Source organism: Bos taurus, chromosome 23 (assembly GCF_002263795.3).
Source record: "Bos taurus isolate L1 Dominette 01449 registration number 42190680 breed Hereford chromosome 23, ARS-UCD2.0, whole genome shotgun sequence".
Lineage (NCBI taxonomy): Eukaryota > Metazoa > Chordata > Mammalia > Artiodactyla > Bovidae > Bos > Bos taurus.
The window spans coordinates 14,936,144-14,950,733 of record NC_037350.1 but is presented as its reverse complement, the minus strand read 5'-3'; positions in this window follow the sequence as shown (position 1 = coordinate 14,950,733).

Here is a 14,590-nt window from a genome sequence, read left to right as displayed (position 1 = left end):
GTTGGGAAGGGAGGGGGCCAGTATGGGCTGGAGCAGTGAGAAAGCCTTGTGGAGGATGTTGCAGAGATGGTTTGCAGAGTGGCTCAGAGACCTTCAGGTGGAGAAAGGCAGGGATGTGACTGGACTTACAGTAGGAGCCTAGCCTAATGCACGTGGGGTGCTGAGGCATCAAAGAGCCCAGCCTGGTGAGTGTGAGGTGAGGGCAGGACCAGAGTTCAAGGCCACATCTAGAGATGGGCAGTCACAGCAGCTGATCCACCTGTCTCCCCTGACTTCCTTTGTCTCTACCCTCTCATTCTTGCCTCGTCTTCCTCTCTCTCTGCCATCATCTCTGCCATGAAACATTAAAGCTGGAAAGAAACTTTCAAGATTATTATTGTTGCCCAACCTTTTAATCTCTTTATCTCGAACTGTGTGCATTTTAAGTCTCTCTGACCTCATTTTGCTGTTGCTGGCCCCTGCAGTGGCTCCATCCCTGAATCTCTTGGTCACTGCTTGTCTGAGCATCTTTTTGTTTCTGCCTAGTTACTGCGCTTGCCCTTGTGTGTTTCTTTTTCTCTCTGAAACCCTCAGTCATTCCTCTCAGGCAAGTGTCTCGAGACCATGGTTAAGTATCAAGGCTACTGAAAGGCCCCTAACACCAGACTGCCCTAGGAATGGATGGGTGGGGGTTTTATCTTGCGAAAGAAGAAAGCGTTAGTCACTCGGTTGTATCTGGCTCTTTGAAACCCTATGGACTGTAGCTCCCCAGGCTCCTCTGTCCATGGAACTCTCCACACCAGAATACTGGAATGGGTTGCCATTCTCTTCTCCAGGGGATCTTCCAGACGCAGGGATCAAACCCAGGTCTTCCACATTGCAGCTGGATTTGTCACTGTCTGAGCCACCAGGGAAGTCATTTATTGTGTGAGTCAGGATCCAGTTTAGGGCCAGGAGAGAGAGGATAGGGATTAAAGAACATCCCATTTAGTAAACTATTTATTCAGCACCTACTGTGTGTTAGACACTGTATAGAAAATAAATCAGTAGGCTGGGTCCTGAAAGGAGAACAAAGGATTTGACTCTATTCAAGCAATTCTTTGGTTGGCAAATAGGTGCTGTTAAATTTTTCAAAAGCAGGCAAATGATCTCTCTGGCAACACTAACAATTTGCTTCTGTATTTAATTAAAAAATATTACAGCTTTTTCTATGATGAACAATATTGTATAATAAAATATGAAAATTGCCTTTCTTTGTTACTAACTGTATTTTGCTTAGATTGGTAAATTCAGATGTGGATAGAAATGATTTTACATGGTAAAGCTGTACCAATGGGAGCAGACTGGAGAGAAGTGTTTTGTAGATTGTACTGCTAGTATGAATGTCATCTGGGTCTGGAATGGTAGATAGGGAGGTTCGCTTTCCGTTCTGTTAGAAGATGCCTTCAGGTTGGGACCCTCCCACTGCCTACCACCCCACCGCCTCCCTCCTCCCCTAACCCCATCCATCCGGTTAGTCCTCCTACCCCATTGGGGGATGCCAGCTACTCTAGGCTGGTGCCTTGGCCTTCTCTGTCTTCATTTGGCTCAGGATTGACTAAGAGCGTCTTTCTCACATGGAGTCTGGTGCCCTTTCCCCCTCATCTCCTTTCGTTTCTTCCTAGTTTTCTACACCAGCCGAAGGCATCTTTGTCTTGTGTTACTCCCTACCCTGGAACAAATCACTTTAGGGGTTGTAGGTCTTGTGGAATTGTGAATAAAGGCCATGGGGGATGTGGGGGAGGGTGGTTCTAGGATGGGGGAGACTGCCTTCTGGCCTCAGCCTTAATCCTTCAGGATGGGCTCACAGTGCTGGGAAATGGAGTCTTGGAAATCTTGAAGTAGGTGGCAAGCTGCCTGATGCCTGTAGGGTGGATCTTTCCTTTCTCAAATCAAACCCAGTTGGCACATATTTACCAATACCTAAAGCCAAGAGAAGGCATGTTCCGATGGCACTGGGACACTTAGCAATTCTAGTGCTAATTAGCTTGGCTCTTCCCTCTCTGGCTTCAGTCTCTGCACTGGGATGAAGCAACCATATTCAAGGCTCTCCAAGGGCCTCTTTGGGTTTTATGGTCCTGTGCAGAGATGGCACACTGGAGACCCAGGGAATATCCACTTGGGGATTTTTCTTTGTGTATTGCCTTTAAGTAGAGCAATTGGTCACTACTTGTGGACTTACCTCCGGCCCTTTCCCGGTAGGTTACCTCTCTGGTCTCTAAAAATACCAAATTTGTGACTTCTCTTATGCATGTTGTAGAAGCCCATGCCTGAACTTTCACCTGTTGGGTTAAGAGTCAGGAGGGGAATGAACTAAAGGTCACGTCCACATCTGCAGGGTTAGAGGTTGCAGTGCCCAGAAGTAACACGCATCGTTGGCTCCCTGTCTGCCTGCAGAATGACATTCATGCGAAGGTCAGATTCAAGATGCCCCTCAGAATACTGTGAAAGCCACATACTGTGAAGCCTACATTTCCTAGTAGTCATATCAAAAAAGGTAAAAAGAAACTGATGAAGTCAGGTTTGAATAATATATTTTGTTAAACCTGGGCTTCCCTGGTAGCTCAGATAAAGAATATGACTGCAATGCAGGACACCTGGATTCAATCCCTGGGTTGGGAAGATCACCGGGAAAAGGGAATGGCAACTACTTCAGTATTCTTGCCTGGAGAATCCTATGGGCAGAGGAACCTGGTGGGCTATAGTCCATGGGGTCACAAAGAGTCAGACACAACTGAGTGACTTTCACTTCACTTCATTTAACCTAATATATCTAGGATAGTATAATTTCCATGTGTAATCAATATAAAAATTATTAATAGAATATTTTACATTTTTGTTTCACAAAGTATTTGGAAACTGGTATGTATTTTATATAAAATGTGCTAAATTTTCATTGGAAATATATGATCTGTATTTCAGTTCAGTTCAGTTGCTCAGTCGTGTCCAACTCTTTGCGACCCCATGAATTGGAAGCACGCCAGGCCTCCCTGTCCATCACCAACTCCCAGAGTTCACCCAAACTCATGTCCATCAAGTCAGTGATGCCATCTAACCGTCTCATCTTCTGTTGTCTCCTTCTCCTCTTGCCCTCAATCCCTCCCAGAATCAGAGTCTTTTCCAATGAGTCAACTCTTCGCATGAGGTGGCCAAAGTATTGGAGTTTCAGCTTTAGCATCAGTCCTTCTGATGAACACCCAGGACTGATCTCCTTTAGAATGGACTGGTTGAATCTCCTTGCAGTCCAAGGGACTCTCAAGAGTCTTCTCCAACACCACAGTTCAAAAGCATCAATTCTTCGGCACTCAGCTTTCTTCACAGTCCAACTCTCACATCCATACATGACCACTGGAAAAACCATAACCTTGACTAGATGGACCTTTGTTGGCAAAGTAATGTCTCTGCTTTTTAATATGCTATCTAGGTTGGTCATAACTTTCCTTCCAAGGAGTAAGTGTCTTTTAACTTCATGGCTGCAATCACCATCTGCAGTGATTTTGGAGCCCCCCAAAATAAAGTCTGACACTGTTTCCACTGTTTCCCCATCTATTTCCCATGAAGTGATGGGACTAGATGTCATGATGTTAGTTTTCTGAATGTTGAGCTTTAAGCCAACTTTTTCACTCTCCACTTTCACTTTCATCAAGAGGCTTTTGAGTTCCTCTTCACTTTCTGCCATAAGGGTGGTGTCATCTGCATATCTGAGGTTATTGATATTTCTCCCGGCAATCTTGATTCCAGCTTGTGCTTCCTCCAGCCCAGCGTTTCTCATGATGTACTCTGCATATAAGTTAAATAAGCAGGGTGACAATATACAGCCTTGACGTACTCCTTTTCCTGTTTGGAACCAGTCTGTTGTTCCTTGTCCAGTTCTAACTGTTGCTTCCTGACCTGCATATAGGTTTCTCAAGAGGCAGGTCTGTATTTAGCTTTCATAAAATTGCAGCTGAAAAAGTACATTTACATACGCAGGTTAAGTGAGCTGAAAGTTTTCCAAAAATGAAATGAAGTGTGAACTAAAAATTTTTAAACAATTAAAATAAAATGAAAATTCAGTTCCTCAGGGGCACTATCCAGATTTTTTTTTAAATTTTATTTTATTTTTAAACTTTACATAATTGTATTAGTTTTGCCAAATATCAAAATGAATCTGCCACCAGTATACATGTGTTCCCCATCCTGAACCCTCCTCCCTCCTCCCTCCCCATACCATCCCTCTGGGTTGTCCCAGTGCTCTAGCCCCAAGCATCCAGTATCGTGCATTGAACCTGGACTGGCAACTCGTTTCATACATGATATTTTACATGTTTCAATGCCGTTCTCCCAAATCTTCCCACCCTCTCCCTCTCCCATAGAGTTCATAAGACTTCTATACATCAGTGTCTCTTTTGCTGTCTCGTACACAGGGTTATTGTTACCATCTTTCTAAATTCCATATATATGCGTTAGTATACTGTATTGGTGTTTTTCCTTCTGGCTTACTTCACTCTGTATAATAGGCTCCAGTTTCATCCACCTCATTAGAACTGATTCAAATGAATTCTTTTTAATGGCTGAGTAATACTCCATTGTGTATATGTACCATAGCTTTCTTATCCATTCATCTGCTGATGGACATCTAGGTTGCTTCCATGTCCTGGCTATTATAAACAGTGCTGCGATGAACATTGGGGTACATGTGTCTCTTTCCCTTCTGGTTTCCTCAGTGTGTATGCCCAGCAGTGGGATTGCTGGATCATAAGGCAGTTCTATTTCCAGTTTTTTAAGGAATCTCCACACTGTTCTCCATAGTGGCTGTACTAGTTTGCATTCCCACCAACAGTGTAAGAGGGTTCCCTTTTCTCCACACCCTCTCCAGCATTTATTATTTGTAGACTTTTGGGTCGCAGCCATTCTGACTGGTGTGAAATGGTATCTCATAGTGGTTTTGATTTGCATTTCTCTGATAACTATCCAGATTTTAAGGGCTTGGTAGGCATGTCTGGCTAGTGGGAACCATGATGGACAGTGAAGATCTGGATTATGGATCCAGCTGGGAATAACTTTATAGTATACTTGCCTATTCATTAATTCATCAAACATTTGTTGACACCTGCCCTGTACAAAGTGTTGGTTATAAAAAAATCAATGAAGAAGAGCACTTTTTGTTTGTTAGAAGCTCCTGGGATGGTGGGAGTCAGAGATGAGCACTTGCCTTCTATCTCTCTCTGCACCTGACTCAAGAGGGACGTAAGAGTTAGGTCCAGGCAGACACTGTGTTGTAAGAATGGCTCAGATGGCAGTGTGGTACTGAGGGATGGATTCAGAGTCAGGTATTCCTGGCTCACCAGCTCCAACACATCAGATTGGTTCTCAGTTGCCGACAACAAAATCCACTCTTACTGGGGATTACAGATGGGGCATTACCCTGAAGAATAAACGATCATTTGAAGGGCTGAGAAATATAATTGAAGTTAAGCTTCCAGACTGTTGCCCTAAATGGTGTGGAAGCGTCAGCCAAAGAGGAGGAAACTGATGTTACTGTGGCTGCTGCTACTGAGCACTAGAGAGCAGAATTTCAACTTTGTGCAACCTCTTCTGCCACCACTTCTGCTACTTCTGAGTCAGGAACCAGATCTTACCATCACCTCTGAAAGCTGAGGCCTCTGCTGCCATCCATGTCAGCAAAAACAGAAGCTCCATGCATTTCCCACCTTTTCTTGCTAACCATTTCTGAATCAGATCTCAGGTGTGTGTGTGTCTGTATGTGTGTGTGTAGGGGGGCCATCAGGGAGTCAGAGCCCAGATCTCATGGTGAATCTTAGCTACAAAGGACTTTGGAAATTTGAATTCTGACTTTACTTTTGGGAAGAAGGGACTCCTTGTATGCAGATATCCCCAAATATGGAAAAAGCTACTCAAAGTTGATGGAAAATGTGAATCTGGCAGGTGTCCACAATAGCCAGGGTGTGGTTAATGCTGTGGCTCCAGGGAGCAAACTCTCCTCCTGAAAAGAGTCATGCCCTCAGCAGGTGTTAGCCTTATTCCCTGACTTGCAGAATCTTCTCAATAAAGCATGACTGCACACATCCCTCGGGGCATCTCTCTGATCCCTGCACAATCCAGGATCAGACTGGACACGGTTTATGAGCATGCAGCAAAAGCTTGCCAGCAATAGTGAACTGATCTACTCAACGACTTCTCCAGCCCCTCTTGCCTTCCTGTAATGCAGAGGCTGAAAACTAAACTTACGCTTCCCAGACTTGCTGCAAATAGGGATCTAGATGTGCTTGTATGTGTATGTTAGTTGCTCAGCCGTGTTCCACTCTTTGCAACTCCATGGACTGTAACCAGCTAGGCTCCTCTGTCCATGGAATTCTCCAGGCAAGAATGCTGGAGTGGGTTGCCATTCCCTTCTCCAGGGGATCTTCCTGACCCAGGGATTGAACCCAGGTCTCCTGCATTGTAGGCAGATTCATTACTGTTTGAGCAAAAGGGAAGTCCTTTAGATGTGCTTAAGTTCTGCCGATCAGCTGAACTCAGGTGGGGCTTTGACTTGGTGTTGAATAATGTAATGTAGGGTGTTGAATGGGGCAAGAGGGTGGTGATTATTTTGAGGAGTGGAAGTGGTCCAGGAACCAGCAGCTGTGGCTGCACCTTCCTGACTTGGCAGCTCTCTCAGTGGCCTGATGCTGAGATGGGGTTCGGGGACTCAGGACTAGAAGTCCTACTTATCTATTCCTTCAGCCCTTCCAATGATTCCATGGACTCTCTAGACTCCATAATCTATTGCTTTCCACTTAAACTAGCTCGAGGGAGACTCTATCATGTACAACTAGGACCCCTATCCAAAATGCCCATGATTTTTTCTCTGTAAAGACTGCCTTTTATTCTGTGTTCATACCCTTTTTACTTTGCTGGTGTCAAAGGGCCTATTATCTCATGAAAGGATAATAGTGGAGATGATAGTTTTATTAAAATGTCCTTACCTGGCAAAATAAAAAGGTAGTGATTCTATGTTGATCTTCCCCTTCCCAATTTAAAAAAACAAAACAAATAAATTTATTGATCTTTGATATTCAAAAGCCGGGGAACATTCTTTTATGAGAACTGTCATCCTCGTTCATCCTTTTTAAAGCCTTGCACAGGTATGTTTATTCATCTACTCAGCACATATTTGACTACTTATTATTTGCTTAGAATCCTTCATTTATTTTCTTATCTTCAGGTAATCATTCTCACACTGGCTTTGTTCTAATCTATGCCAGTTTCTTGTAGGTAGACTGTTATGGCTGTTGACCAGAAAAAGTCTGTCATCAATACTAACTGGTTAGTGTTGTAAAGTCATAAAGACGTTAGCCTGAGGACAGGAATGTACTTTACACAAGCTTCAACCCTCAAGTGGGAATAGATTTGCTTTCCTTATTTGGAAAACATCTCCTTTATTTACTCGGAAAGATGCCATCTGAAAATTACAATAATCTGTAGGAAATGCTGAAGTGAGTATCGATGGGATTGTAAGAAAATTCCTTAGTTAGGTAGACAGGGAGATGGAAATTGCAAAGAGTCTAACACTTGATCCAGGGTGGGTAGCTGGCCATCCTGCCCCTGGGAATTCAAGAAAAATGTAAGGAGAGTGTGTGACAGAGAAGGGCACCCAGTGGCATTGGTCATCCTGAAGATCTGCCAGGAAAACCTCCATGTCTTGCTTGGGTCCTCTTGAGTTCTGGCTGAAGAGGCCATGTGTGGCTAGATGGCAGAAGCAGACCACTTTCGGTGCCACAGCCTGAGCCCTTGGGAAGTTTCAGTTTCTGGAAGCTCTCCTTCTTTGTGTGCCTATATTGTCCTTTCTTCCAAAGTGCCCTCTTCTTTCTGGGCCAAGATAGGTAGAGATGACTAAGGTACATTCCATCCTTGGGAGCAGATCGGGTGACCTCTTTAGTGCAGCCTTATTTCGCTCCCTTGATGAGCCTTTACATTTATTAAATTTTATCAAAGCAGAATGTGGTTCCATTCCCTTGAGGCCCAATCTTGGAAGACTGGCAATATGACCTGAGCCTGCTGTTTACAAGTTGTGTGATCTTGAGTGAGGTGATTAATGTCTGTCTGCCTCTATTTCTGCATCTGGGAAATGGGACTAAGGGCAGTGCCACAGTAAGAACACCAGTCTGCAAGGTTGTCAAGGTTAAATGAGATAGTGTCTTGAAAACACTTAGCTTCGTATCTGGCACTCAGTAAGCTCTCACCAAATATGAGCTGTTGTAATGAGCATCAGCTCTGACTAAACAGATGATATATTTTAGAAATTTGTACAGTGGATTGGTTTGTCTCATTGTGAACACACTCATTGGCACTTGGAAGCAAGAAGCCTCTTGCTTCTCTAGTGTTTGCTCTGTCCTCCCCTTCTTCCTCAGTTATCGCTTGTACTATTCCAATTCTTGAAGAATGCGGGGTTGTAAAAATTTATAGGGTTCCTGTATAACATCCAATTTACAGCAGGCTTTCAGGAAACTGTGTTCAATAAGTACTTGTTAACTCAATCAAAAATGAAGTCATCCATGTGGATAAACGACTAGCTGCCCAGGTGGCTGAAGCAGCGTGCATGCATGTGCGTGCACACACACACACACACACACACGCATTCACACACACACACACACACACACACCGAAGCACAGGCGTTCCTGCCACATTTCTCCAGGCTCACCTTTGGAAATCTACTCATCTGAAGCCCAGAGCTTGGACAGGGTTTCCCAAGGGCAGCTTTGGTGGTAGAATGCACAGGTCCCCTCCAACCAAAAATAATCCCAAACGTGTGACAGCACTTTTGAGTGTAATAGCCATGCGACATCTGTTGTATTCCTGGATTGTCTTCTATAGAGAACAGATGGCTGAGAGGTTCAGTGATTTTCTTTTCTTTTTTTAAAAATGTGTTTATTACTTATTTGGCCATGCCAAGTGGCATGTGAGATCTTAGTTCCCTGACCAGGGATCGAACCCATGCCCCCGGCAGTGGAAGTGCAGAGTCTTAACCGCATGACCGCCAGGGAAGTTCCCAGTGATTTTCCTCAGTGAAGGTCCTGGACTCAAACCCAAGCCTCTTCATTCTAAAACCTGGATTATAACACTGCTCAAAAAGGTCTGCCCAAATCCCCACCTCCTGTTAGGACTGTACTTCTGGGTTAAGTCTTGTGTTGCCATTAGATATTTGTTAATAAAACATACAAAACACACATATTCTCTGAAGGGGATCCAGCTCTACCTCAATGGCTAAAATTAGTTTGTCAGAGGGATGGCTGTTACCTGGGGCAAACATTTCTCCACATGAGCATCTCTGAGCATAACTGAGATGAGGTGGTTGACAGTTGTCTCTTAGAACACATTTCTCACTTCTTCGAGGTAAAGGAATTGCACTGGGCATACACTTCTTGGCCTCCCTGCAGTTAGGTGAGGCCAGGTGACAAAGTTCTCACCAGCAGACTGTGAGTAGGGGGTGTGGCAGGAGACTCCCAGGCCTGGGGCCTTTGGGCAATCAGCATGGCTCCCCCACACCCCCTTTCTCTTCCCTGCTGGCTGCAGACAGACCTGACAGTGACCCAGCTTCCCCTGGGAGGACAAGGACCCTATCTTGGGGGACGACAGAGAAACAAGATGGAAAGAGCCAGGGTCACTGACTCTCTGCCTGAAATAGAGCATCCCGCTGACCAGGAAGACTCCCTCAGATGTTACGTGAAAGAGAAATAAACTTCTAACGTTTTTAAGCCACTGAGTTATTGTTGAATGTCTTTGTCACAGCAGCCTACCTATCTGTCAGAATTAAATGTTTACCACATGAACTGGTTGGCACGGGGCCTGGAACGCAGTAAATGTTAGCTCTTTGACACTATTTGAGGGTCAGATCTTTGCATTTATCGCCAAGTTTCTCAGTGAAGTGGAGAAGGTGATGGCACCCCACTCCAGTACTCTTGCCTGGAAAATCCCATGGACGGAGGAGCCTGGTAGGCTGCAGTCCATGGGGCCGCTAAAAGAGTCGGACACGACTGAGCGACTTCACTTTCACTTTTCACTTTCATGCATTGGAGAAGGAAATGGCAACCCACTCCAGTGTTCTTGCCTAGAGAATCCCAGGGACGGGGGAGCCTGGTGGGCTGCCATCTATGGGGTCGCACAGAGTCGGACACGACTGAAGTGACTTAGCAGCAGCAGCAGCAGCTCTCAGTGGAGAATTCAGGAGCAGTTTTTCGAAAGGGCGCTGTTGGACCTGGGCTGGCCTGTGCTAGTGCCCAGGTGACCAAGCCTGGCCTGGAGCGGGCATCTGCCTGCCTGCCACATGGACCACTGAGAGGCTTTAGGCCAGAGGAGACCAGTGGACTTAGTTGGGTTTGTCGGTATCAGGAGGTAACTTCTTTTCTTCTTCTTCTTCTTTTTTTTTTTTTTTTAATAATTTTGTTTATTTTTATTTTTGGCCATGCTGGGTCTTCACTGCTGCATGGGCTTTTCTCTAGTTGTGGTGAGCGGAGGCTACTCTGTAGCTGTGGCTCCCAGGCTTCTCATTGCCTTGGCTCCTCTTCTTGTGGAGCACGGACGCTAGGGTGTGCGGGCTTCAGCAGTTGTGGCACGTGAGCACAGGCTCATCAGTGGTGGTGCACGGGCTTAGTCGCACCACGGCATGTGGGATCTTCCCAGATCAGGATTCGAACATGTGTCTCCTGCACTGGCAGGCGGATTCTTTCCACACCAGAGAAGCCCAGGAGGCAGCTTTTTGAAACTTGGCCCTGGTGACCTCCACCTGCGAGAGGGGCCCTGATGAGGCTCTTCTCTGGAGTGTCTGAGGGCAGAAGGCACCTGCAGATGGGATGAGAGCGGCAGAAGACAGTGCAAGACCTGCGGGCTCGTGGCAGAACCTTCAGAAGTCCCCAGTGATAACCGGGTGAGATGTGGGCTGGAGCAGAAGTTCTGAAAGAGCAGGTAGGGGCAAAAGCTGGTGAAACATGGGTGACATATGTAAATGTGAGCCCCTGTGTAGACAGGTAAGATGGGCAAACTTAGATTACCCTAAAATAAAGTTACCCTAAAATAAAAGAGTCTGCTCAGTCAAGGGAGAGCTGTCATGTTTTATACTTGTGTTTAGAATCAGGGCCACTTCTGTTCAGTTCAGTTCAGTTCAGTCGCTCAGTCATGTCCGACTCTTTGCGACCCCGTGAATCGCAGCACGCCAGGCCTCCCTGTCCATCACCAACTCCCAGAGTTCACTCAAACCCATGTCCGTCGAGTCGGTGATGCCATCCAGTCATCTCATCCTCTGTCATCCCCTTCTCCTCCTGCCCTCAATCCCTCCGAGCATCAGGGTCTTTTCCAATGAGTCAACTCTTCACATGAGGTGACCAAAGTATTGGAGTTTCAGCTTTAGCATCAGTCCTTCCAATGAACACCCAGGACTGATCTCCTTTAGGATGGACTGGTTGGATCTCCTTGCAGTCCAAGGGACTCTCAAGAGTCTTCTCCAACACCACAGTTCAAAAGCATCAATTCTTCGGTGCTCAGCTTTCTTCACAGTCCAACTCTCACATCCCTACATGACCACTGGAAAAACCATAGCCTTGACTAGACGGACCTTTGTTGGCAAAGTAATGTCTCTGCTTTTTAATATGCTATCTAGGTTGGCCATAACTTTCCTTCCAAGGGGTAAGCGTCTTTTAATTTCATGGCTGCAGTCACCATCTGCAGTGATTTTGGAGCCCCCCAAAATAAAGTCTGACACTGTTTCCACTGTTTCCCCATCTATTTCCCATGAAGTGATGGGACCAGATGCCATATCTCAGGGTCATTACTGCACCCTTAAAATTCTTGGGCTGTTCTTTCCTTGCTTGTAACTATTTAGAATCTCCCCACCCCTATCTTGGCCCTATATTTTCAACAGGGTGTTTCTTTCCTTTCTTTTTTTAAAGATTTTTTTTTTCTGATGTGGACCATTTTTAAAAGGTCTTCATTGACTTTGTTACAATATTGCTTCTGTTTTGTGTTTTGGTTTTGTGGCCTCAAGCATGTGGGATCTTAGCTTCTTGACCAGGGTTGAACCCAAACTCCCTCCATTGGAAGGAGAAGTCTTAACCACTGGACCACCAGGGAAGTCCCAGGATGTTCATATACACATTTTTTTTTCCAGATTTTCACTGTTAACAAATCATAGACTTATCTGAAATTGCATAAAGAATCCAGAAACTATAATAAACTCATCACCCAATCCTCACAGTGGTGGCATGTTACTAATTATCAGGAATCATGAAAATTAGAAAAGTACCATTGGCACAATACAGTCAACAGGTGGATTAGATAACAGACCTTACTCAGATTTCACAGGCTTTTGCAGGTGCTCATTTATGGGGTTTGTCTTTGGGCATAATTCTAGGCTCATTTATCACATGTATAGATTTCTAGACCACCACTGCCACATCTAAATACCTTTTTCTTCAGAGCAGGAATAAGTATGTTAAAAACCTACAGTGCAGGGAGGAAGAGCAGGAGTGTTGTCAACAGACAGACGTGGCTCTGAATCCTGGCTTCTCCACTGGGCACCTGTGGGACCTTGGATAGGGAAGGTAACTCAGTTTTCCCGAGCCTGTTTCCCCATCTGTAGGATGGGGATGATAGAAATAGCACGTGCTCTCTGGATTGTCTCAAAGATGAAATGAGATCATTCCCACCAGAGCACGTGCATGGTGTTCTGTATTATCAGTACCCTACTGTTACTGCCTTTTGACTTTATGACTCAGGGTTGTTGACTCAGCTTCTAGAATAATCAAGGTTCATACGAAAGAAAAAAAAAAAAAGGAGAACTTGCATGTGACATACTCAGCCTGCTGGGGCTACACTTGTCAGCTCCCCTTCCCAAGGCGATGCCCTGTGACAAGCCTATGCCAGGGTCCCTGATCACCCACCCCGTTGTACCTTCTCCTCACAGATGCCCTATAAGGGTAGCTCCTCAGAAGCCCTGTTTGACTCATCCTGACCTTCCTTTATCTTTCCAAGTATCTTTGCAAAACCTCTTGTCTGTTTTGCACTTGCCTTACCACCTTCTCCTACTTCTTACCCTCACCTTCTTATTTCAAAATCATGGCCAGTGGGAGCAACTTACATGGCACTTACGAGACCATCACATATAGGAATACACACGTGCAAACTAGGACTTTATTTAAGGGGAACTTGGATGGAGAGAGATGACTATACCCATATTGACACCTATTTCTTCTTTTCTCTCTCTCTTATTCTCATTAGACTGTGAGCTCTTGGAAGGCAGAGATTCTTTGAGTTGCTCAGGCCCATTTCTGGTGCCTATGAACACAAACCTTCCTCATAATAATCCCACACAAATCCCTCATTTGCTCACTTTAAAAAGAAATGGTACAAATGAACTTATTTACGAAAAGACTCACACTTAGAGAATGAACTTATGGTTGCCGGGGGGTGGGGGAAGGAAGGGGAGAAGGGTAGTTAGGGAGTTTGGAATTGACAGGTAACACCACTATATTTAAAATGAATAACCAACAGGACCTAGTGTATAGCACAAGGAACTTTGTTCAATGTTATGTGGCAACCAGGATGGCAGAAAAGTTTGAGGGAGAATGGAAACATGCATATGTATGGCTGAGTCCCTTTGCTGTCCACCTGAAACTGTCACAACATTGTTAATCGGCTATACTCCAACATAAAATAAAAAGTTAAAAAATCCCACACAAATAATGGTGGGATTTCAGGGCTTCCCTGATAGTTCAGTTGGTAAAGAATCTGCCTGCAATGCAGGAGACCCTGGTTTGATCCCTGGGTTGGCAAGATCCCTGGGTTGGCTGGAGAAGGGATAGGCTACTCACTTCAGTATTCTTGGGCTTCCCTTGTGGCTCAGCAGGTAAAGAATCCACCTGCAATGCAGGAGACCTGGGTTCAATCCCTGGTTGGGAAGGTCCCTTGGCAAAGGGGAAGGCTACCCACTCTAGTATCCTGGCTTGGAGTATAGTCCATGTACAGTCCATGGGGTCGCAGAGTTGGATGCAACTTTCACTTTCACTTTACTCATTGAACTGCAACCACGTTTTTGTCATGGTGCTTAAATCTCTAATTCACTTTGTTTTTCAGTCTCTAGGTTGTGTCCAAATCTTTGCGACCCCATGGACTGCAGCACGTGAGGCTCTCCTGTCCTTCACCATCTCCGGGAGTTTGCTCAAGTTCATGTATATTGAGTCAGTGATACTATCCAATCATCTCATCCTCTGCCACCGCTTTCTCCTTTTGCCTTCAATCTTTCCCAGCATCAGGCTTTTTTCTAGTGAGCAAGTGAGTCAGCTTTTTGCAACAGGTAGCCAAAGTATTGGAGCTTCAGCATCAGTCCTTCCAATGAACACTCAGCATTGATTTCCTTTAGGATTGACTGGCTTGATCTCCTTGCAGTCCAAGGGACTCTCAAGAGTCTTCTCCAGCACCACAGTTCAAAAGCATCAATTCTTTGGTGCTCAGCCTTCTTCATGGTCCAACGCTCACATCCATACATGACTACTGGAAAACCATAGCTTTGACTATACAAACCTTTGTTGGCAAAGTG